The following is a 24,842-nucleotide window of genomic DNA, read 5'->3' on the forward strand; positions in this document are numbered from 1 at the left end:
CCATACAAAGCTCTGCTACAAGTCCAGGAATGTTTTCAACCCAAAAGATATAACATTACCTCACCAGATTGAGGTTACCCTCTCTGAAACCAGGGCCCTAATTGTTCACAAGGCCAGTGAAATACTCAGTGCTCCCACAGTAGTTAGGTAGGATATCTGTATTTTATGTCCTTATCCCCCAATCCACATGGCTGCTTAGGAACCTCACACCTGTCTGTTAAACTTAATGTGATGTAAAACTTTCAGAGGTGTCAGTAAAGGCAGTGGGCCTTACAGCTTCCCTCCCATTGGGCCACAGGACGGGAAAAGCCAAAATCACCCACACATTCCCACCACCTGGCTGGGTGCTTCATTACCTGAAATGCTACTCAATCCCAGGTCATCAGGAATACTGTCAAGGTTTCATCCCTTTGCACCATGAAAAATTAGGATTTTAATATCAGCAGGCTAAGTGTGCTTTGACCTTATATCTACATTTGACCAAGATCTTAACATGGCATAACAGTAGCAGAACATAAAACAATACAGAATAGAGTGATAGAAAAACATTAACTGCAGTTATTCTATAAGATTTACAGCAAAGTTAACAAAAATGTTCAGTATGGATATGCTAAGACTCGGGAGACCTAGAAAGCTACGTCTTCCATGGTACAAGCCATAAAGATATACAGATGTGCATTTTTAACATAATATTTATTAAAAATGCAATATAACAATGTTTCATAACCATAAATGTTTTTTCAAGTTGAAGCTAGGAACCCTATGAAGCATAGGGTTAATAACAGTTGGAATTCAAAAATAAACCCAGAAATCACTGACAAGCTAAGCAGAAAGTGACACAATATATAATCAATGAAAGACCTTACTTGACTGTCTACATAAAAGAACAGAAACTTTCCTGCTGCACACCATAGTTATTTGTATAAATGCAACTTGAAAATGCTGTGATGCCATTGCAAAACTATGGGGTAATGCTGTTCTGGCAGATTGCCATGAATTACTGAAGTGCAAAAGGCTGTAGCAATGTAATTACTAACCTTAAGGTTCTAGAAGTGAAAAATGTACAGTATATGATATTAGATATGGCTGGATTTCTGTTCAAAGCTCTAGAAATTCACTGATAAGACAGCAATAAATAAAACACAGTTTACCAAATGTAGGCAGGCTAAAATGGTGGGACAAATTGAAGGCTTCAGATGTGATTATGTAATATTAATGCTTCCATTACATTTTCAACTTAAAAAAAAAAAAAAAAAGGTCAGACCTTCAACTTAGGAAAACCTCATAAGAAAATATTTTTTTTAGAATGGGACAAACCCTTTGCTAACTCAGTGTGGGGGTATTCATCCCCCACATCTCCATACTTTCTGTGTACTCAGTACAGGATTTTCACCTGGAAACAGACGGCCTTACCCTGCTTGGATTACTTTTGAATACTTGATAATTCTGTACAATATTTCAAATTATATATTTTTATTATTTTTTTGACTTAGGACAAGTTTAAGTTTGCTACTTCTACTACCATTATCTGATCTGATTAATATATAGTGATTAACTAGATATATATGGATTGAAATATTCCACACAGAGAAGTTTCTTACACGGTTTTGTTTTTAGACACACTATACTTGTTTAGTGGGTTGTTTGAGACTTTGGGGATACCACGGTGATTACTTCATTTTAAATATTCTAAGTCCATAACCATATAACTGAGGGCACACACCATACACACAGTGCACTAAATGACTGCCAGAGCAAGTATTAATCACATCAGAAGTGATTTTCTATGGGACACAGTGATCAATAAGTTAAACAGTGGCAAATTTAGAATGAAGAGATAAACATCTGGAGTGAACTCTTAACAAAACGTAGGATCAAATACATTAATTGGGGAATTGTTTCATTCACCTTTATAAGTACATAATTTCCCACAGTTTTACCCAACCTTTGCTTAACTAATAACACTATGCCTCAGATATGGAAAACAGCAATAGTCACTCCTATTCCAAAACTATCCAAGCCAACTACTGTTTTGCAATTCGGTCCTATCTCAATCCTATCCATACTGTATAAAATACTAGAAAAAATTATCTACAACCATATTACTGCTTATTTATATCAATACCATCTTCTACCCAGGAAGCAACATTGATTCTGGTCTGAACACAGAAACATAACAGCTCCCTACTCTTTCACAGATGACATCATATTCAATATGGACAAAGGCATCCTGACAGGAACCGTCTATAGTGACCTCACAAAGGCCTTTGATCTCATTAACCACAACTTACTATTTAACAAATTAAATGAAGTAAGCATTAGTGTTGATGCAAAACCTTGGTTTGTAGATTTCCTCACCAATAGATCCTTCAAGATGAAAGTAGACACCATCACCTCTAAAACAGCTACTCTTATGAAAGGAGTCCCCAAGGTTCCAATTTAGCCCCTCTGTTATTTTTCATATTTATCAACAAACTCCTCAGATACTTGTAATTCTTTATGCAGATGACATGGTCATTTACAGGTCAAACAAATCCCTGTCTGTTATACAAACTTAGCTCCAAACTGACCTTCAAACCCTCAACCAGTGGCTAATAGTTCAAAAACTTGTATTCAATCACTCAAAAACAAAAGCAATGCAATGCTATGTGGACCCAACCAAAAAATAATCAAAGCAACCAGCTTCATTAACATTAAAGATATTAACCATACCACTTTAGAAATCTACCCTTTTTTGTTATATTTTCCCTTCTAGGTCTCCCAGATACATCCTCATTGTTGCAAAGCAAATTTCAGTCCTTACCTATGAGTAATACTCCCTGCTGAAAGCTGATTATTTCTCCCTAAATTTTTAAGCTCCAAAGTAGCAGTTACAGGTAGAATTTTAATATATACCAGTGTAATCTCCTCATTCCTTGCCAGTAGCACTTACTACTGCAAATCTGCCGTTATTTTTTTTCTTTCTCGTCTATCACCACTTGAGCTCCTTTAGCAATTACTATATATATACTCCTCTTTTCCTTTGTCCATGATATTCTGCAGAATCGCCATCCTGAAAATCTTTCTTTATCAAATTCACATGCTCAGTACTTTCTAAATGTGCCTCATGTGGCATTCTGTACTTCTTAATATAATTAAGTATGCTTTCCTTTTTTATCTATACCTAAGAGACCATTCACTTTTCTAGATAATATGGAAAGTGTCACCATTACGGTAAGAAGTCATTATTCCCCCCATTACATATGACAGCTTTTTTTTAAATGTCTATTTGCAGCTTTTGTGATACATGTACCCATTAATATTTGGCAGGTCAATCTTTTATACAGTTTTTTTTTCTTATCATCAACATTGGAACGTATGTCACATTTTACAAGATGTTTTGTTTTAATAAAAGCCCTCAAACAAACAAAAAATCACCCCTATAGCATGTTAACTTATTAAACACACACAACTATGTACATCTTCAAATAATGAAGTTTAACTCTCAAAATATGAACATTTGTATAAAACAGAAAGCTGCTATCACAGGCCCTAATTCACCTGAAATTGAAGTTATCCATGCTAAGAAGCATACTATTGCCTGTGCTTCTACTTGCACTAACTGGTGTCTGTTCTTTTTTTTATTATTATTATTTTTATTTCCCCTCCCCCAGATGTGAAAACTACTCACGTACTTTCAGAAATAATTAACTTTTAGCCTTGAAAAAGTCAGTTTTCTGTCTTTTATTGCCCTATTATCATCTTGCCTCCATGAAAAAGAGAAAAGAAAAAAAATTGTCATCTTTTGCAACCTAAAATACAAGCTGAAACATTTACTGCTAGAGTTAAAAATCATTATATTCAGTGTTCTCATATTTACTTGTTTTTACTTAAAATCTCTTATTATATTAAGCCAAGGGACTTAATACAGAGATTCACCCATGCAAAATTAAGATAAAACACATCAGCTGTACATATATTTTGATCTGTGTACTCTTACACCCCATCTCCCATCTTATCAGCTTTTCTTCTCATTTGTACTACAACGCCTACATTTCTTAATACCAAAATAGAAGAAAGAAAGAGAAGATGAAAAAAAGGCATCTGTTTACTTCATCACATTCAAGAACAACTAACAATACTTTATTATAATATATGCAATTTATATTGTGAAAAGTTTCACTGAAATACTATTAAGAAAATAAACTGGTTTTATTTACAGTTATCTTTTTCCTTCTTTCTCTCCCCTCATAGGTCCTCCAAAAAGAAAAGAATCTTGTTTTATTTACAGTTATCTTTTTCCTTCTTCCTCTCCCCTCATAGGCCCTCCAAACATTAATGACAGGAAGTGAGGCAAATGCTTTTTCAGTTTATCACAAGTTTAATAAAATCAACAAAAGCCCACTTTTTCCACTTATTCTTATACAGCCATATTTCAAAAATGAGATTGATGCTTTGTATATTCATATATATTCACTAATTTCCATGTTGCTAGTCTTCTTTCTGTTCATCTCCATCTCCCAGCTCCACATTCCAGTTAATTTTCTCAGTGCTCCCGATTCTTCTGATCATCCCTTGTGCTTTTATTGGTCTCTCAAGTATTTTCCTTTGGAACAGTATAAAAGGTTTCACTAGCAAAGTCTCTCTGTATGCTTTATTATCAAAAGAATGAGAAGCAGAGTCTCCTTCTGCTTGATGGCTTATTTTTTCTTGGACAAAATTTTGCATTTCCTCCTTAGCCAGTTCTGCATAAAAAACTTCTTTGATTTTCCAGGAAAAAATATTCTGAAGACAGCTGGATACCGTAGCATAAATTGCACATCTGCCTCTTGACATTCTCTGATTACTGGAATAAATGATCTCTTCTACCTAGTATACAGGAAATAATCATTTACCACAAACACTCTACTGTCTCCACCTTTCAATACTTTCTCCTTTTACCACAGTTTTGTCAGGAGCAACTGTTTCTGCTGGTACATTTGCATTTTTACTAATAATGTTCTTGGCTGCTTTCTCACAGCCAGATTTGGAGCATACACATGGTGGTGGTCAATTACCAGTCCAGCCCAGCTGCTTATTTTTGCCTTCATAAGATTAATACAGTCTGTTCCTTAAAGTGTATTTGGTACAGTAGGAAATTTTATATTTTCCCTATGTGCTCTGTCCTCTAATTCTAGCATTTTTGAAACATCTCTGCTTAAGCAGTCTCATACTCAGACAGCTTTTTCTTCATTTTGTCCTCTGATTTTTATAGTTTTATCAGGTCATTTGAATGTCTGTTTAAAGCTTCTTCCATTTTCCCAGCCTTTTGTTACTTCAGTTGATATAGTAATTCGGTGTTTTATTTAATTTAATCAGATCTGAACATATTTAATTTATTTTTCCTCCTAACTACTGGAAGTTGTCTTCCATCAATGTTAGAACTTGACTGCTTTTTGCTGAATAACTGAAGGATTCTTCCTAGTCAGTATTTTCTCTTCACCTTTTTTAGTTGATTTTCTTTCAGGATATCTTAGTTACTTCTTTGCAGCCATCCAGCAAGTGACTTAGGTTGAGGATTACCTGAATGTCAGTTTTCACTGTCTCTCTAAATACAAATCAGATTTCAGTAAATTATTTGCTTTGTATGTGAAATTTAGCAGTACATCATTTGAAAGTTATCCATCTATATTCTTTATTTTATATTCTATAGTCTGTATGTGATCTGTACTATAACTGACTTATGTAGTCTTGCAGACATTTTCAGTGAAGATACAGTGTTTAATAAAAAGATCACCATTAGTTTTGTCACTGCATTGCCTGTATGAATTTATACATTATTAACAACTATAACACCAAATCATAATGAAAAAAGGGCTTTGCTGTTAGTCACTGCAGAAGGCAGAATACAATGCAAGTTTCCTGCTTCAAAAAATAATCAGTCTTAAATGTGAAAAAAAAGATACACAAGACAATTTATATGTTAAACTGAGTTCCTGCCTGCCTATCAAATTTGCTGCTAGCATAAATGGATGTGAAAGATTACATGACATGCATATGACCTAAAGATATCAGATCTACTTTAAAAGAATGAAAAGTTAAAATCCCGAAGATCATATTACCGAGACCATAATTCCGAATACTCAAAACACTGAAACATGAAAATATCGACATTCAAAACACTGAAATTAACTTCACAAATGATAGGTGCAAATCCATTCACCAGAGCATAACTGACACTTAGAGACCAATGACTATTTTCTGAAGAAATTAACTGCAAATTAACTAAAACATCTAGTACTCTAACAAATCATCTGCAAATTAACACACTATTCACTTCTTCAAAACACTTCCCGCACCTTGCATAACCCAATAATTGTAAATTGACCTCTCTTCTGCAGACAGTACTATCTAAAACCCACCTAGATGGGGGGCTACATCCCCCACCCTTCCAACTAAATATACCAACTCCTGGATCACACTACAGTGGGGAAAAGGGCATATACCTTTTTGTGACCTTATTGTAGTGTAAACACTTACTGTCATGAGTGTAATACAAAACGTCCGACATTTTGTTTAGACACTACAAAAATTCAGAGACACATATCTGTATTAACAAACACTTAAATACAACTTCCTGCAGTGTACTCAGTATTCCATATGTCAGCATTTCATGTTTCAGTCTAATGAAACTCGACATTTTAAACTTTCAGTGTTTTGGGATTGTGGAATTATGGTCTCGGTAATATAATCTTAGGGATTTTAAGTTTTTGTTCTTTTAAAGTTATTAGCACCTTCTTCATAACAAAACACAGTACAGTGGTTCTTTTACTTTCTCATGATACACAGACTATTTAAATATTTTTCTTAAATCAGTATTCATATTTTCTGAAAAAGGAGAATATATTTGCTTGCTATTCATATTTCTTTTGCAATATTTCATTGTTATAGATATTCTTGAATAACTTTACATCATCTTCAATTAAGTCATCCCTTATTATATAAAACTTTTCTACATCTTACTGACATATTATCCTAATACTACATGTCTTAGCTTACTAAAATATTTATCAGAATTTAACAGTAGTCTCCATACTTATATTAACTTATTCCTAGAATTGGGAAAATTATTTCTGCCTTTCTAATAGCTGTCTATTCTTTTACTTTAGAAGAATAAATGTTGTCAGTCCTCTTCAGTTTTACAATATTATTTCATGTTACAGTACTTTATAGATAATTTTATATTTATTTCAGTTTTCCTATGTAAACAATTATTTGTTGAAAGATCTGGTTAATGCAATTTTAACTAGAGTGTCTACAAATGCAAAAGGGAGGAAATGCAAGGTTCAAAAAGAAAGTAAGCAGGTCAGATGCAGCGTGAGATGTATAGGTTTAAAATGTGACATCAAATGCATCTTTATACAAAAATATGCATATCATAACAAATCCAGATTACTAAACCACTATAAGAATATAAAAATAATAAGAATATATTTAGGGATACTATGTGTTCATTTATAATATGAATAACAAATTCCCCATCCACATAAAATAAAGTTCATCCCTGACCATATTTAAGTGCAACTTAGAGCTATGGATACAAAACAGAAAATTTAACCCAGAACTGCCCCTTGTACTACTAATGTGCAGAAGCAGCTCCTAAATGCTTTATCCTATGCATGTGTCCCCTCAAATTATCTATGGTATCATCCCAGTTATTCTCATTAGGGGTAACATATAATTATTGACCATGGGATGGGGAAGGCCACTCTATAACCAAATGGAATAGGTTATTTCACTCATAAAAAGGGGAATTGGCTGGGCTTAAAATGGCCTGCAAGGCTATGAATAAACATTTAAGAAAGACAGAGGCAGAATAAAAAACATGGCTAAATAAAATATACAGAAATGAATAACACCTGGTCATTATTAAACCCCCATACTATGAAAAGGTATAAAAGATGTTTGGACACAGATTTGTCCAAGGTATCTTTAAGGATTGAGGGTTTTATTCAGTGGCAATAGGGAGAGGAAGAATGGGCAGGGAAGGTAGAGATAGGGAATTTGGATTTAGAATAAGTTGGAGAGAGAAGGGTTAAATAAAGATGATAAGGGGAGGGAAGTGAGATCAGTAGGGACAGGGTTTGCTTAGGTAAAACCTGAAGTATTTAATTAGTTTAGCCTTTTTTGTGTGGGACTTTGACCATTAAAGCAGCTCCTCACACCCACGTGACCAGGAGTGGTGGGCCTGGTTTAAGTACCTTGTGAAGGTAAAAGCTTTGTCATGGGGTTTGGAGGTAAGACATTTCTTTTTCTTTATAACTGTCTTCAGTGATTAGGGGTTAGCATAATGGTTAAGGTCTTTAACCCATAATTAGAATGGGCAGAGTTTGATTCTTCCCCCTGATTCTAGCTCAGTAAGCCAATGGTAGTTTTGATTCAGATGTTAAGTGACCATGGGCTGAGCAATAGTCTTGCTAGTAATGGCTGCCTACTAGTGTGGTAATATTCAATGCTGCCTTTGCCATGAGTTACTACTGGTTCATGGTCTTGGCATCGGAACTTCTGTATAATGGTTAAAGCATTACCATGTGGGGTACTAATAATTTGGCCTGTGAGTAGTTCAACAATATTATTTAGAAATGATAATGTAATACAACATGTTAACCAATGCTTGCCTCAGTGTTGCGAGTCAGAGAGTCTGGCAGGTGGCGCAGATGTTGAGAAGGTTAGTAGTTTACACATTAAAGGGTTGATTCTCTTACCCACTTTTCAGAGGATATGTGAGGTAGCAAACTCTGTTCTGGTATTGCTCAGCAGACATGAGTAAATGGAGCTGGACGGAGCTGGCGCCTTATTCCCAGTTCAGTCTAATATGAAGAGGACTACTGAGTTGTGATATATCAGTGGCGCTGCTCTTGGAGAAGCATGAGCGTATGGACTGGGCATGGTGGTGACATGTTACGGCCTTTGGAAGCACAAGAGTTGTGAGGCAGCACTGGTCTGGAACAAGGCATTGCTGTGTGGCAGGTGTTAGATTTCCAAGGCAGGAGGTATAAGAATAAAAAAATAAATAAAAAATAGAAAACAGCAATACAAACACACTGATCCTTCAAGTGCATAGCTCTGTAGTCCAAGTACCTGCAGGAATTGTTGTGATGCAAGAAACACACCTTGGGTATGGCTGATAGGGTGCAGGTATGGAGGATAAGTGCAGTACATGGCTAGTGGCATAATAATAAGCTGATTTGCTGGTTAGTGTAATGGTTAAGGTGTTTACTTCACAGGCACAGGGTACAGGTTTTGAGAGCTGCAAGAGCACTAACTTTATATACATTGTTTGACTGCATTATTTAAAGAAAAACAGAGCAGGAAATCAATACAGAAAATACAGCTTGAATTTTAGAGGGCAAAAACCAATGTTTTACTATGGGCCAGTTTTTCATATATTGTTCAGCTTTTGCCTTGCATATTTTGTTGTTCCTCCTAAAATTTGTGGTTTCTGGTAAGTTACAGTAAGATCAAACCCAGTAGCAATACTCAAACTTGAATTACAGAGTTATGATTTTTCAGACTATCCATGTTTAACTCAATCATTGTCAGTTGATCACCTTTAAAGCACCCAGTAAGAACGTTTTTCAGAGTGGTTGCTGAAGAGTTAGAGGTGTGGTGGCTTAAAAAAGATATTGCATACACATGAATGATGGACCATTTTGTGGCTGTTAGAACAGAACTGGGAGTGGGAGCTTGAATTTTAGAAGATACACATCAGTAGATTTGTTGCAGGCTTATACATATTTAAAAAATATAATAAATTAACCAGGCTAAACATTAAAAGGGTTAAAAGTATTCTGTTTGCATGACTACAGGCTGCAACTCTCTAGTGTTTCTTACACTTATAACAGTTCTGTGACAGTGTTACAGTTATGGCATATGTCAGGTTTTCGTGGGAGTCTGGTAGACTCGGGGGGGGTGGTTTTTGGACAGCTGCTACTAATGGTCAACTTTAATTTTCAGATTGCAGTGACATTGTTGAGTGAACAATGGGCTTGAATCACAGCACAAGCAAAGCAGAAGAATTGTTTAAGGAAGTTGAGGATTTTTTGTCCAGTGCAAGTTCATCAGGCCTCATCATTAATGAAGGTTGCAAGACCAAAGGTAGAAGGTTGTGGAAGGAGATGTAGCAGCAGGTGGAAGAAGCTTGGGAAGCATGTCAGACAGAGGACAGAGCCGGTGGTGGCTGGAGTTCAATATTCAGATTATTGAATGACAGAAGGTAACACTGGCAATGTACAAGAAGTGTTGTTAGATAATGATGTTAGAGTGGAGCGGGTAGTAAATTTTTGGATGGTGTGGATAAACAGGATTGGAATGGGTTGGGTGATCTTTTGAGGTATTAGGAGCACATTCAGGAGGTTAGGTGACAAGTAGTTTTACCTGAGGCCACAGGAGGTGCAGCTGAACTAGAACAGCTGTTGGATAACGTTTCAGTGCCAACAAGTTCCAGCAGGGGCTTTAAATCATGGTGTGGGTTTATGGCCACACAGTCTTTTTTGGCAGAGGGCTTATAACTCCTCACATCACCTTGACAGTTAAGGAGATTTGAAGAGGAGATTACATCAAAGTGTTTGATCTTATCAATGTCCATGGTGTGCAGAGGTTAGGACAGGCAAATATGCCAGGATCAAAATATTTGTTGGCAGTATTAGTGGCATTATGTAGGAAAAGAAAAGGCACATTTAGGGCAAGGACATGGAACAATTGGACACTGGGCTTTATATATTCCACTGCAGTTGTATTAGAGAAGGACAGTGCACAGGCCTTGCCATTGTTAGTCTATTCTTTGACAAATGAAGCACAGCATTTGTGGCCAGGAAACAGTGATCATGGTTATGGTTATGGTATGACCACTGTTTATGGAAGAGGAAAGCAGTTGATAGGACCTTGCAGTCGGATGTCACGCATGCTGACATTTGATGGGCAACAATATTAGACACGGCAGGTAGTCAGCCCAGGTTCAGAAAAGATGTAGTACATATGCTTGTGTTAAAAATGTACTTGTAAAGTTGCTTGTGTTGAAAATGCATCAACAGTGGGTCCTGCTGGACAGAAAAGATATATGTGTATGTCAGAAAGTACTGTTATAAATTATTAAATATAATAGCTTTAGCACAAAATTCTGGTAGGGAAGAGGTTAATCTCAGTCCAGCTAATTTTGAAAAAAATAGGATGAAATTTAAATGGGTTGATTTAGGCCATAAAGATTTTATCTTGCAGGTCTGATTGCAGCTGGAGGCAAAAATATCTGGGAAAACCAGGACTAAGATTCTTACTGTATTGTCCATAGGGGTGGACTAATTGCTACCCTGGAAGGGTAGAAGTATTTGAAACTATTTTACAGCTTTCAGATGCTGCAACGGATCTTTGCAAAGTTCTCGGTGTGTACTGTACCAGAGTCAGGTGATCAGATGGGGGTCTATATCAGTTTGTTGAATAGTCTGTTCAGTGAATGACTATTCATCAAACCCACTTAAGTGAAAAGTCATTTTAGTGAACGATTGTTTCAACAAATTTTTTCACGGGGAAAGGAAGTAGGTGGCCATCATCGGGAATTTGCCCCTTTCCCCATGTAGTGCACTCTTCGAGTTGGTATATTTAGTCGGGGGGTGTGGGGGCACTGCCCACCACTTTGCTGAGTTTTACAATGCATAGTGTTTGTTATAATTGGTAACTGGCCTACTATTTTTTTTCCCTCTGAAAAAATTCACTGAAATGACCATTCGCTTAAATTACTTTTTGCTTAAGTGGGTATGAGGAATAGTCATTCTCTGAACAGACTATTCGAAAAACTGATATAGATCTAACCAGATGTGATGTCATTCTATAACCAGCACTGAAATTATTTTTTTACATATGAGTGAGAGATATTCCAGAATTGCAGCAGCACTTTGTTTTTCGGAACCTGAGAGGAAAGATCTCTCACAGATATCTCACACAACCTCACACCTCATGTTGTTTTGCTGGAGTAGGCAACTCAGCACACTTCATCTGGCATTGCATCTGGAAATATAGTGTGTAACCAGTGAACAGTAATTCTTTAGTCAGGAAAATATAGTGATATTAGTTAAGTACTGTTTTTTTTCTGTATCTGCGTGAATCTGTTCTTCTGTGTTATTTTTAATATTTACTATGACTGAAACTCTGGTGTTTATCATGACTAGATATTCAGTATTCTCATGTTTTCTATTTTATTAATTATTAAATATTTCTATACCTTTCATTGTGGCAGATTTTTTAGAGAATACATTTAACATCTTGAGAGTACTTATGCTTATTTTACGGACACTATGGCCCTCCTGAAAGCCTTGCTGCATTGTCAGAATCTACCATTTGTTTATAGGTTCATAGGTAGGTACTAGGCTATCTGCCGAAGGCATTTATAAGCCTAGCCAGAATGTGTTGGCTTTTGCCACCCCCTTAGATTAGTTCTCTGTGCCTCTGTCCAGCAGAGCCATTGAAGTGATCCCTGGGGTAAACTTTCTGTTTCCCATCCACTCATCAAGGTTTCTCTTGAAGAGGGTTAGCAAGGAGCTCTGCCTAATGTAGATTGGAATCTTGTTCCAGAGCATGGGAAGTCTCTGGGACAGGAATCTATCCCTCCAGCACGTCCTATTTATTGTTGTGGTGAGGTTTAGATACCTGGAGCGTGTGGCTTGAGGGGATATGGTTTTCTTTAGGTGTAGCATGTCTATAATTCTGGGTTGGACATGGCCTTGTATGTCAGGCAGAGATCACCTCTGAGTAGGCGGTATGCAACCGAGTCCAGCTGGAGTTTCTTCAGTCGAGCTGCATAGGGCATCTGCTTGAGGCCAGTGATCCTCTTGGTGATGTACTTCTGTGGTCTTTCCAGTTGTTGCAGGTGTCTTGTAAGGTAAATCCCAAATGGGGCATTGTACTCTATGATGGGTCTGATGAGTGATGCATAGAGGGGCCCAATGACCTCTTTCGATCTGGATGCAAACCCTTTTGTGATTAGGTGGGCCACATAGAAGGATTTTCTAACCACTTTGGCAATGTGATTATCAAAGGAGAAGTTACTATCTACTTGGGTCCCCAGATCCCTTATTACGTCTTCCGTATTTAGGGGGCTACAACCTATGTGGTAGTTGTGGGTATTTTGTTTTTTCCAAAGGGGATGACTATGCACTTTTTGGCATTTACCTTGAGGCCATGGTTTTGACACCAGGTATCTGTCTCAGTGAGACCCTTTTGGAGGATGTCTGTGTCAGCCAGAGAGAGTCAATTATAGCCCTTAGTTTGCAGTCATCTGCAAACTTGGTCAGCCATAGTCCTCCTGTGCTTGCCTGTACCTCTGAGAAGTATATGCCGAACAGGAGGGGTCTTATGACTGAGCCCTGGGGAACGCCACTTGTAACTGGTTTAGAGTCAGACCTAGCTCCCGCAACTCTTACCATGTGGATTCTGTCCGTGAGTCAGTTGGCAACCCATCTCATGACGTAGGTTATGTTCAGGCTGGTGAGCTTGTCTATAATACCTGAGTGGGGAATGGTGTCAAAGGCCTTTGCAAGGTCTAGGTAGGCTGTGTGGACCACCTTTCCCTCGTCTATAGCCTTGGTAACTGTCTCAAAGAAGTCCACCAGGTTTAGGAGGCATGATCTGCCATTAACAAAGCCAAACTGGGTAGGGTCCAGTGTTTGGAGGTTTCCAATGTCTCTGTTAATGAGATCCATGATGATGCGCTCCACAGCTTTGCAGACCAAGCTAGTCAGGCTTATAGGGCGAAAGTTCCCAGGGTCCGTTGTGCCTCCACCTTTGTGGAGCGGAATAACTGTTGCTGTGCACCACTCTGTGGGCACATAGCCTGTGGAGAGGCTGAGTTTAAACAGTGTGATTAGGTGAGGGGTTAGTTCATCTTTGAGCTCATGTAGGACGCAGCCTGGGACACCGTCCGGTCCCATTGTTTTGGCTTTGGAGAGGGCTGTTTTAACCTGAGTGTCTGTGATTCCAGGGGCACTACATTCTTCTGGTATAGTTATGGGCCCTTTTGGGGGTGAGAGGGGGATGAAATTGGCACTGAACCTATCGGCCAGGATGTTGGCTATATCGGTCGGTTCAGTGTATTTTGTGCCATTCTGCACTAACTCTGAGCAGATCTGAGAATTGCCACTTAGATTCTTGACATAGCTAAAGAATGCCTTGTATTTATCTTTGGAGTCCATGGCAATTTTTCTTTCGAAGCTAGCCTTGGATGATTTTATGAGGGAATGTAGTTTCTTGCTGATACTGATCAAGGATGTCTTCCCTTCTTGGGATTTTAATCTTTTCTGTGCTAGTTCCCTCCTTCTATTGTATAGCTTGTTTATGGCAGGGGTCCACCAGACTGGTTTCCTTTTCTTGGAGGAGTGAGTCTTGGTTTTGTTTGGGATAGCATGATCCATGCATTCTTGTAGGTGCCCGTAGAGTGCATTAGTAAAGGATTTTGCAGCTTGGACAGCGTTATCCTTTAGCATGGGGGCTTTGAAACTTCCCACCTCAGTCTTAAGTAACGTGAAGTTTGCTTTTGAAAAGTTTTTCACAGTGGTTTCTTTGACTGGGGTTGGTGGCGAAATGTGGATATCCAGAGTGATTAGTTTATGGTCAGATCTAACCAGCAAGGGGTTGACCTCCAGTGTGGAACACCGGTCGCCCATGTTGGTGATGACCAGGTCCAATATGTTGTCACTTCTGGTGGGGGTGTTGACCAGTTGATTCAGGGCATTTGAATTTATAAATTCTAGGAAATGTTGGACAAGGGAGTTTGTACTTGAGTAGTTCTCCAGTTAATGTTTGGGTAATTGAAATCACCCAATAACAGGGTGTTTGGTAGGCCCTTTATTTTTCCCAGTGTTTCTAGGAATGCGGAGTGGGGGTCCTGGGACATGATGGCTGATCTGTAGCAAGCTATAATTTGAATAGCAGTTTTGCCCGTTGTTAGTTGCACGTGGATGATCTCTGAAGCATCCTGCTGTGCCACTAACCTGGAGGTGTGGGTATCCTTGATGAATATGGATACTCCCCTGTCTTTTGTATTTCGGTCTGGGTTTTGTGGCCGAAATGTATGGTATGAGTTGTAGCCTGGTAGTGTTGGGGTGCTCTGTGGAGCCTTAAACCAGGTTTATTTTACTGCACATATATCAATTTTCTCCATACTGAGGAGTGCCTCGAGTGCGTGCATTTTGAGGTTTAGACTTCTGGCACTGAGTAGCATTACCCTCTGTTTTTTGTTACTTGTGCTATTTTATGGTGATGGATTTGTCTTTTGAGCCTTGTCTAAAAAAGGCACTATGGGGGTGGAAAGAGCCTTGGCCAGTATTCGAAAGCCTAAGGGTGACAACAGGTGCAAGCCGTCTCTAGTGAAGCAGCATGGCTTGTCGAGCATGTCATCCCAGGCTGACAGACACCGGATCCCCTTTGAATGACACCAGAAGCTTAGCCAATTGTTGAAATTGATAATTCTTTCTCTATACCGTGGTATCATTCCTGGTGAGGGCAGGATGCTACTCAGGGTCATACCGGCCTGGGCTACGTGATCAGAGAGCTCCACCATGTCTCTTTTTATGTAGTTCAGGGAGGTACGGCTCAGGTCATTCACACCAACATGGACAATGACAGAGTCATATTTGTACTTGTTCTGGAGTGACCTGAGTGCTTCTGTTATGTGGCAGATCCTGGCACCTGACAGGCAGCTAACAGTAACCTTCTCCTTGTTCAGCCTATTATGTGGGACGTCAGTGTGCCTGACTATAGAGTCACCTATTACTAGTGTGTTGGGTATGGGCTGTGATTGTGTGGTACACTGGTTTTGCGAAGTATGTGTTTCATGGTTTATGTTGTTGAGTGGAGGTTGCTTGGATGTCTGCTTTGGAGGTCTCTGTTGCTTTTGCAGATTTTTATTTAGAGCCTCTGAGTATGTTTTCATGTATTTATGTGTGCTTTTTGCCAGTGCTGGTTTGATAGGTCTATGTGAGACTGGTGGTGTGATGCAAGTAAATCCATTCTCCACTTGACTGCCTGGTCCAGTCTTGGGTTGAGAGAGCTTAGTCTCCAGTTTGGCTGTATAATTGCATCTCTCGCATGTATTAGTGTTTGGTGGAAGGAGGAGAGGGTTGTCTGTGTACATGAGGCAATTGTAACATTGCCTCAAAATGCCCAGATTCACCAGTTGGACCAGAGAGTACACCTGAAACTGCCCTTTGGACATGCCTGGATAGGTACAGTGAACTGTTTTACTGATTGGCTGGTAAGGTCGAATAGAGAGCCTTGTCCTTCTCTACAGTATAGGGGGGTCTAGTGCTAAGGTTTATTAGTGCTTGCTATGAGTTTTGAACAAGTGCCGGGATGAGAAGTGAATGGTTTGAGTGCTTAAGCTGAAAGTTTGTCTAGTTCCAAGGGAAAAATTGAAGAGTAAACTTTGTGGTGCCGAGAATAGTTATACCCTAGCTGACAGGCATTGCCTGGCATGCAAAACTGCACAAATGCGGGTTTTACAGCGGGGAAATGAAAGAGATAGAAATTAGCCCAAAATGGCCAATAAAAGTACAGTTGTGTATACTTACCATAAATGTAGATGTTCGAGTGTATTCACTGCTGCAGTCATTACCTTTGGGTTATCTGCTTGCACGTAGCCCTCAGTCAGGCTGATTAACAAAGTCATGGGTCCTGCGTCGGTTGCTGTCCCTTCTTCCATGATGTCAGGTCATCAGGGATATAAAACATGCAGCCAACGTCATTACATCAGTTTTTCTTGCCCCAGATGTCAGAAGCAATTAAATATAAAAGTACAATGATATACCTCCAATAAAAAAGCAAATACACTAAAAAGCTTTTAAGCATAGTAAAGGAAAGTAGAGGTATAATCAAAAGAAGTTAGGGGGCTGTAGGGAGGGTAACCAGGACTGCAACAGTGAAAACACTCGAACATCTACATTTATGGTAAATGTACACAACTGTACTGTTTTTGTGTTTCACAGTTGCAGTCATTATATTTGGGTAGATCCCAAAGCTATGGTTGGGAGGAGGAATTTAAATAGTATTAGGATCACCTATAAGGCCCTGCAAGACTGCAGTGGGAAAGCCAGCTCTGGATTTAGAGAAAATTGGCAAATGATAATGCTTAGTGAAGGTATGTACAGAACTCCAGGTAGCAGCTTCTAGGATGTCCCTGGTAGGTACGCCTCTGAGAAAGGCTGTAGAGGTAGATGCAGCCCTGGTGGAGTGAGGTCTGATCCCCTGGGGGATAGGTTTTCCATGGTGCTTATAGCATAAATTAATGCAATTGCCTATCCATTTAGAAATGGTTTGCTTTGAAATAGTCTTCCCCTCTGCCCCTGCAGAAAATGCCACCAGCAGTTGTTCAGATTTCCTTTGAGGTTTAGTCCTGTTCAAGTAGAATCTAAGTTGTCTGTGCACATCTAAGGAATGCAGTATACATTTCCCTTTATTCTGTGGATTGGGAAAGAAGGTTGGCAAATGAATGGACTGATTAAGAGCCACACTGGATACCACCTTGGGCATGAAGGATGGATTGGTTCTGAGGGACACCCTGTCCGCATGAAAGATGATGAAAGGCTCCACTGCCATAAGGGCCTGTAATTCAGATACCCTTCTAGCTGAAGTGATTGCTAAAAGGAAAGCTGTTTTCCAAGAAATACATTTTAAGTCCGCAGTAGCAGCTGGCTCGAAAGGAGGTAGAGTGAGTTTCTCCAAAACAAAGTTAAGGTCCCAGGCTGGGGTTGGAGCTCTCCTGGGTAGTCTCACATTTTGGCCCCTCTGAGGAATTGCTTTGTAGTTTGTTTTCTTTACCTTGTATTTTGCTTGCATTCTGTTTTAACAGCATATTCAAACTTCAAAAGAGACCACAGCTCTCTCTGTTCTGAGTCAGGCAGAAATAAGAACTGATTAATTAAGGACTCATTCATAAGACAGAAGAGGTCACTTAAGGTTAATCACTTGTTAACAGAGGGGGTGGAGCTAGGAACTAAAATTTCTATTTAAGGAGTAAACTAAAACATTTCAGAGCTTTACCAGAAAGGCTCATCCAGACTCTGCTACACTTTGCTGTGAAGGAAAGGTTAGTTTGCTTTTATTTTTTGTATTACTGTATTGCCTTTCTATATTTTGAATACTGTAGTTTGTTTTCTTTACCTTGTATTTTGCTTGCATTCTGTTTTGACAGCATATTAAAACTTCAAAAGAGACCACAGCTCTCTCTGTTCTGAGTCAGGCAGAATTTTTTCTCGCCCTCCCACCCGTTTAAGTTGTCTTGTTAAATACCACTGTCTTTCTGGTTGCCCGCCTCTTATGTTAATCTGACCATATATCTCATTTCTCTCTACTTTCACTGGTTTATGTGAGTAATCACAAAATCATCATTTTTGAAATCCCACCCCTTCAATTATTTAAATTTATTGGCCATCCTACAGTATTTCATAGTACCAAAATACAAAAGTGACCACCCCTTTCAATCCATCTTGCTGTTTTAAAAATAGTAACTCTCCACTAAACCTTACCTTTTTAAACAGGTAAAACTCAAGTTACCTACTTTCACATCTAATTTCTCTAGTGCACACTGCAGAGTGCATTCTTTTCAATCTTACCTTTAAGCATTCCTGTGACTAGCACTTTCTCTAATACCTGCTGGAAAGCACTAGGAAGCCTTAAACTCATACAAACACTGAACTCTCCTTGTTAACAAGGAGAAATTAATAGTAGGCACTAAACAGCCTATAATTGCAAAGTACCTTGCTAAGGAAACAGCTCCTATACTTTACAAAGAAAAAAAGCCCCAAACCAGGCATGTCCAAGGGTCAGCTTCCGGTGATTTCTCCTGTCCACCTGGTGAATCTGGGCATACTGGGGCAATGCAGCAATTGCCTCATGTACACAGACAACACTCTCCTCCTACCACCCAACACTACAACCTGTGAGAGATGCACTTACATAGCCAAAATGGAAGCAAAGCTCTCTCCACCCAAGATTGTGCTAAACAGTCAAGAGGAGAAGGTTAACACCCACACTACAGCTCAAGCAACACATAGCCCTTCTCAACCCACACCACCAACACCCACATATAGCAACACTAAATCCACATATGCAGAGGCCCTTAACTGTAACCTGTCCAAGCAACAAAGACCTCTGAAGCTGAAACGCAAACAAACACCAATCACAACCAATGTGTCACATAGTTCACAACACCAGTGTGCCACCCAGCAACAGCCCCTAAGGCAAGACAATGTACTTAACACTTTAGTCATAGGTGACTCTGTAGTCCGGCACACTGATGTCCCTCTCACTAGGTTGAATAAGGAGAAAATTACAGTCAGCTGCCTGTCGGGTGCCAGGATCCGCCACATAACGCATGCACTCAAGTCACTCCACAACAAGTACAAATATGACTCTGTTATTGTCCATGTTGGAGTGAATGACTTGAGACGTACCTCCCTGGACTACATGAAAAGAGACATGGAAGAGCTCTCGGATCATGTGGCCCAGGCAGGTATGACCCTAGCCCTGAATAGCATCCTGCCTTCGCCCAGAATGATACCACAATATAAGGATAAAATGATTGACTTCAACAATTGGCTAAGCTTATGGTGTCATTCAAAGGGGATCCAGTATCTGTCTGCCTGGGACGACATGATTGACAGACCACGATGCTTTGCCAGAGATGGTCTGCACCTGTCGCCCTGGGATTCAGGTTACTGGCTAAGGCTCTTGCCACCCCTATAGTGCCTTTTTTAGGCAAACTTCAAAGGACAAAACCACCACCGTAACAGGTACAAGCATGCAAAATCTGAAGGTAATGCTACTCAATGCTAGAAGTCTAAACCTCAAAATGCACTCTCTCGAGGCACTCCTAAAATGGAGAACATCGATATCTGTGCAGTAACTGAGACCTGGTTCAAGGCTCCAGAGAGCACCCCTGCAATACCAGGCTACAACTCTTACCACACTTTTCAGCCACCAAACTAGGACCGAAACACTAAAGGTGGAGGAGTGTCAATATTCACCAAGGATATTCACACCACCAGGCTAGTTGGCCAACACAATGTGTCTGAAATTCTCCAAGTGCAACTAACACTAGGTAAGACTGCAATCCAAATTGTAGCTTGCTACAGATCCCCCACCATACCCCAAGATTCTCACTACACCTTTCTAAACATACTGGAAAATATTAAGATAGAACGAAACACCCTAATACTGGGTGATTTTAACTACCCTGCCATTAACTGGGAAAACTACTCATGTCCCAACACCTTTGCTCAACGGTTCTTGGAACTCATAAATTCCAACACCCTGGATCAACTAATCCATAGTCCCACCAGGGGCTCCAATATCCTAGACCTGGTCATTACCAACATGGGAAATCAATGCTCCATACCTATGGTCACCCCCTCGTTAGTCAGGTCTGACCATAAGCTAATCACCCTTAACATCCACATCCCACCCCCACCCCCCAGTAAAGAAACCACCATAAAAAAACTTCTCCAAAGCCAACTTCATGCTACTCAAGTCAGAAGTGACAAACTTCATGACACCCATGCAGACGGGAACTGAAAGTTCAACTGCTGAATCCTACACTAAGGCACTGTACGAGCACATCCTCTCATGCATGAATCGTGCCATCCCAAATAGAACCAAAATGCTCTCATCCAAAAAGGAAGCCAATCTGGTGGTCCCCTGCCATAAACAAACTTTACAACAAAAGGAAGAAACTTTTGCAGAAAAGAGGAAAATCCTAGGATGCAAAAAACTCCCTTACTAGCCTCAGTAAGAAACTGAGATGCCTCATAAAATCCTCCAAAGCTAGTTACGAAAATAAAATTGCCAAAGATTCCAAAGACAACCACAAAGCATTCTATAACTATGTCAAGAATCTAAATGGCAATGCTCAGATCTGCTCTGAGCTAAAACAGAATGGCATTAAATATACTGATCCGAAGGATATTGCCAATATCCTGGCAGATCGATTCAGTGCCAACTTCACTTCCCTCTCACCCCCTAAATGGCCCATCTTAATACCGGAAGATTGCCAAATTCCAGTAATAACGGCCACACAGGTACAAAACGCACTCTCTAAAGCCAAGAATACAGCATCCATGGGACCAGATGACATCCCGGGCTGTGTACTACATGAACTACAATATGAACTGGCACCTCACCTAAGTGTTATGTTTAATCATAGCCTCACCTCAGGTTTCGTGCCCACTGAGTGGCGCAGAGCTACAGTTATCCCAATCCACAAGGGGGGGATCCACCTTGGATCCTGGAAACTACCGTCCCATCAGTCTGACAAGCCTTATCTGCAAGGCCATGGAGCGTATTATCATGGAACTTATAAACAAAGACATTGGCAACCTTCAAACACTGGACCCCACCCAGTTTGGGTTTGTGAAGGGCTGATCTTGTCTCCTGAACCTGATTGACTTCTTTGAATCAGTCTCCAGAGCCATGGACAAGGGTAAGGTGGTCCACACAGCCTATCTAGACCTTGCCAAGGCCTTTGACACCATCCCCCACTCTGGAATCATAGATAAACTTACTAAGTTGGGCATTAATCCCTATGTCACCCAATGGGTTGCTAAATGGCTTACTGATAGAACCCACACTGTAAAAATAGCTGACTCCAAATCCAGCTCCAGACAAGTGGAGTACCACAGGGTTCAGTCCTGGGGCCGCTCTTGTTTGGCATCTACTTCTCTGAAGTACAGGTCAACACTAAGGGACTCTGGCTAACAAAGTTTGCAGATGACTGCAAACTGGGAGCCATTATTGATTCCCCAAATGATGTGGATACTCTACAAAAGGGCCTTACAGAAACAGATGCTTGGTGCCAGAGCCATGGGCTCAAGCTCAATGCCAAGAAATGTATTGTTATCCCCTTTGGGAAAAAACATGTATCCATGAATTACCATATAGGTGGCAGTACAATAAACACAGAAAGTGTGATAAGAGACTTAGGGACACAGGTAGACAGTGGTCTCACCTTCGATAACCACATCGCCACAACAGTCAGGAAATCCTTCTATGTGGCACACCTCATCACAAAGGGCTTTTCATCCAGAAAAAAGGAGGTCATTGTCCCACTGTACTCATCCCTCATTAGACCCATTATAGAATACAACACCCCATTTGGTATGTACCTCTCAAGACATCTGCAACAACTGGAAAGGCCTCAGAAATACCTCACTAAAAGAATCACAGGCCTAAAGCAGATGCCCTACGCTGACCGCCTTAAAAAACTCCAGCTATACTCTGTCGCATATCGTCTACTCAGAGGCGATCTCTGTTTAACATACAAGGCCATGTCAAACCCAGAGCTGTTGGACATGCTACACTTAAAGAAATCCCAATCCCTCAGAGCTACACGCTCCAGGGATCTAAACCTTGTCATCACAATAAACAAAACATGCTGGAGGGATAGGTTCCTGACCCAGAGACTCCCCAGACTCTGGAATAGATTGCCCATACATGTCAAGCAGAGTGCCTCTTTGGACCTCTTCAAGAGGAACCTTGACGATTGGGTGGGAGAAAGGAAATTCACCCCAGGGATCACGTCAGTCGCCCTGCTAGATAGGGGTCCAGGAAAGCAAATAATGTGGGAAGAAATAGCCAGGGAATTGTTATGGCTAGGCTTGTATAGGCCCTAGGGCTGATAGCCTAGTACCAACCTATGAACCTATGAACCTAATCAGAGAAGAGGGGAGGTTCTGTGTTATAATGAGCTGAAATGGTTGAGACGTGGATTTTAATGGAGGAAAAAGACAGGAAGTAAATTGGGCACTGCTGTGCTCATCCCTTGAGACTGGTTACAGGCACAGAATATTTTCTATTTTTCAGCATAAGATTTTCTAGTACTAGGCCTCCTTGCTTCTAAGATGATATCCATCACAGGTTTACTGAGGGATGGTAAAGGAGAGATTAGGTAATTAGCCAGGCTGCAAGGTTAAGTGTTAGAAGCTGAGGGTGCAGAATCTGGTTCTCCTGCTGGGACAACAGGGAAGGGGTCTGAGGCAGCTGCCATGGGGATAGCCATGACACACTGCGCAGGAGGGGGTACCAGTGTTAGTGTGGCCAGTCTGGAGCAATCAAAATCATCCTTGGTTTGTCCTGTTTGATTTTTTAGTAGTACTTTGTAGAGCAGAGGCAGTGGGGGGAAGGCATAGACTGACAGGTTTTTCCAGCTGAAGGACAGAGCATCCACTTTCCAGCCTTGTTTGTGGGGAGTCCTTGTACAAAATTTCTCCAATTGGTAGTTCTGGGGAGAGGCAAATAGGTCTATATCTGGGCTCCCACATTTGATTGTCAACATGTTGAAAATCCTTGGTTCCAGTTTCGACTTGTGTGGGTCCATGAGGTTTCTGCTTAGTCCGTCTGTCAGCCTATTTAACTTTCCTGGCAGGGATTGAGCTTGAAGGTGCACTTGGTAGCTCAAGGCTGTGCTCCACAATGCCATGGCTAGTCTGCAGAGGGGGTAAGAATGTGTACCCCCCTGCTTGTTTATGTACCACATAACAGAGGTGTTGTCCGTCTTTACCATCAGTTGTCCTGAGAGAATGTGGTCCTTGAAGGCTGTCAGAGCATTCTGTACAGCTAACATTTCTATTTGATTGATATGCAGGTGTATTTGACTTGGGTTCCATTTGCCCTGAATGCACTTCCCTGCCAGGTAAGCCCCCCCATGCATAGTCTGATGCATCTGTTGTTAGGGTTTGGGTGGTGGGGGGTGGTGAGAAAGATAGTCCCTTGTTTTGGTGGCAGTGTTTTGCCCACCAAAGGAAGTCTAGGCATAGGCAAGGTATGATAGGAATCACTGCTTCTAGATCCTGAGAATGTTGACACCATAGGATTTTTAGATACCACTGTAGTTTCCTCATATGCAGCCTTGCATATGGAATTAGAAGAATGCAGGAGGCCATGAACCCCAAGGCTTGCAGTATTTGTCTTGCAGATAGCAGGGTTTTTGTGGCCACTTGTTTGAAGTAGGTTGCCAAATGAATTTGTTTCTCTGGCATGAGGTAAGCCATCTGGGAAGTTGTATTCAAGCTTGTTCCCAGGAATATAATTTGTTGACAGGGTACCAATTGAGATTTCTTTTTGTTTATGGTGTACCCCAGATAGGTTAGAACCCTTTTTACAAAGGCCAGATGATTCAAAAGTATGTCCTGGCTTTCTGCCTGAATTAGACAATCATCCAGGTATGGATATATTTGAATATTTCTTTGCCTGCAAAATGCAATAACTGGAGCTAGGCACTTTGTGAATACCCTGGGCGCAGTAGATAAGCCAAAGGGCAGTGCAGAGAACTGATAGTGTGTGTAGCCTGCTTTGAAGCGAAGGTATCTTCTGCAAGATTCCCTGATTGGGATGTGCAGGTATGCTTCTATTAAATCTAGTGTTGCCAACCAGGCATCTTTGCCTACCATAGGAAGCAACTGGTGAAGAGTCAGCATCTTGAATTTTGGAATCTCCAAAAAGGTGTTTAGAGTAGACAGGTCCAGGACAGGACGCCATAAATTGTCTTTTCTGGGTACCAGGAAAAGTCTTGAGTAGAAACCTTGTCCCTTTTCCTCTTTTGGTACCAATTGAATAGCCCCCATGCTTAAGAGCGAAAGCACTTGTTTTTGGGCTTCTGCCCACTGATTTGGGGGTAGGTCCGGCCACCTGTTTGGTGTTGGCAACATGTGGAAGTGAAATCTGTATCCCTGGGACACTATATTTAAAACCCATCTGTCCTGGGTAATGAGCTCCCAGTTCCTTGTATGAAGAGCAATCTTTCCCCCCAAAGGGGCAGTCAGTTGATAAGTGCTTGGAAATTTTAAAAG

General features: G+C 40.4%; 1 protein-coding gene across 1 annotated transcript in view; it reads right to left on the reverse strand.

Moving 5' to 3' along the window:
* The window catches only part of SLC16A2 (solute carrier family 16 member 2), a 748,609-nt gene that overhangs the window by 6,310 nt on the left and 717,457 nt on the right, over window positions 1-24,842 (reverse strand). The gene's annotated exons all lie outside the window — the stretch shown is intronic.

The sequence above is a fragment of the Protopterus annectens genome, chromosome 15.part0 (genome assembly GCF_019279795.1).
Source record: "Protopterus annectens isolate FY-2018-M chromosome 15.part0, PAN1.0, whole genome shotgun sequence".
NCBI classification, from domain to species: Eukaryota; Metazoa; Chordata; order Ceratodontiformes; family Protopteridae; genus Protopterus; species Protopterus annectens.